The sequence below is a fragment of the Limulus polyphemus genome, unplaced genomic scaffold, assembly GCF_000517525.1.
Source record: "Limulus polyphemus unplaced genomic scaffold, Limulus_polyphemus-2.1.2 Scaffold4356, whole genome shotgun sequence".
Lineage (NCBI taxonomy): Eukaryota > Metazoa > Arthropoda > Merostomata > Xiphosura > Limulidae > Limulus > Limulus polyphemus.
The window spans coordinates 4,551-6,412 of NW_013669966.1; positions in this window are offsets into that span (position 1 = coordinate 4,551).

Here is a 1,862-nt window from a genome sequence, read left to right on the forward strand (position 1 = left end):
GATATCCTCCACTATGTAACAAGGGAGTGAGCCATCAAAATTGCAGTTCACTCCTTCATTTGGATTCCTCATCCTACCCCCATGTGGATGTTAATTCCCTGTGGCGTGGTTTTGGACTTAGAGCTGAACCAATCAACATAAGTGATCACATATGTATCACAGATGTCTCTATTCCTTAGTCATTTATACTCTTGTTACTCCATCCATGTTGTGGATCATGGTGGAGGTACTTGCAGATTACTACAGTTCTTCCCCTTCCACTATCCCTCGATGCTTATTATTCGTAGGATGCTACTGCACTTGGGGTAGTTCCAGTCGTTCTATATTTGAGAGAGAGATGGTTTACATTACACAGACATCTTTTCAATGTTTTTGATTTTGAGTTCCATATCTGATTTCTAGAGCAGCTACCAGTGATCTATAGTTGTGCCTGTCGTCTGCTGACAATGGCCAAGTATTTCCAGTGGTTGTCCCTTCAAGCTCGTTGCCAGGTACACTGCTTTCTGCTGCTCTGTCCATCCATTCATTTCCGCCAGTAGCTTAAATTGAACTCTATATGCTTCCCATGGTACCTTCCCATCGAATTCCTGTGGCTTCCTTCGTACTAGATCACCCCTATTTGCTGACACTCATGTCTGGAATGTGACTTCTGGCAGGACTGAAGATGCCTGTATTAGGGTTTAGCTGCAGGGTGTGGAAGGGGCTTTCTGTTGTCTGTGGCTGATTAGGTCCATGGTTAATATATCCTCCCTGTGTAAAAGACAGCAAATCGTCCTTTAATGTATTTAATGCACTTTAAAATTTACTAAGCATTTCCATTTGTATATGCTGGCTTTCTCTCAACTGTTGGAGACTTTCTTCATGTTTCTTTTCTCGTTCTTCTTGTTTCCTTTCTTGTTCCAGTTGCTGCTGGTGCTGGTTTTCTTGCCACTGCTGTAGTCTCTCTTCTTGTTTATTTTCTTTCTCCTCCAACCACTGCTGTAGTCTCTCTTCTTGTTTATTTTCTTTCTCCTCCAACCACTACTGTAGTCTCTCTTCTTGTTTATTTTCTTTCTCCTCCAACCACTGCTGTAGTCTCTCCTCTTGTTTTTTCTTTCTCCTCCAACCACTGATTTAGTCTCTCTTCTTGTTTCTTTTCTCGTTCTTCTTTCTTTTCTTTTTCCTCCAACAACAGCTGTAATCCCTCTTCTTGTTTCTTTTCTCGTTTTTCTTGTTTCTTTTCTTTTTCCTCCAACAACTGCTGTAATACCTCTTCTTGTTTCTTTTCTCGTTCTTCTTGTTTCATTTGCTGTTCTTGTATTGCTGCCATCAAATCTGCTAAGCTGTAGTTTAATTTGCCACTTCTCGTTTCCATCTTCTTTTTTTTTCCGTCCCACTCTCTAACACAAATTTGTTACTAACTGCTCGCTTGTTAATTTCCGGTATAAATTCTTTCCGATGAACTTCAGCGATACAAGTCCTTTCTTAATTAGAACTAGTTCTTTCTCGATACAACTTTGTAATACACAGAATTTCCTCAGTCACTTTAAACTGTCAAGAAGCGCTTAAAGTGGGCAAGAATCACTGTGAAACATGGGGATTGACCATTGAAAGAAGACAAATACGTCGTACACGAATGCCAGGTGAAAAATTAATCTGATGCTGGATTGACTGCTGAACAGGAAATCTATCGCATCATGATCGCTTGATTACAGAAATAACAGGAAGATTTTCTCGCTTACTAGATTTAGATTCATGGTTTGGATTTCTACTGACTTAGCAAAGAGCTATCCAGGTGATACTGATGGACCAGAATTGTACAGAGAAATTAAAGACTGTAGAATGTTGATAAGTAAAAGAACACAGACCGATTTTCCTGAACC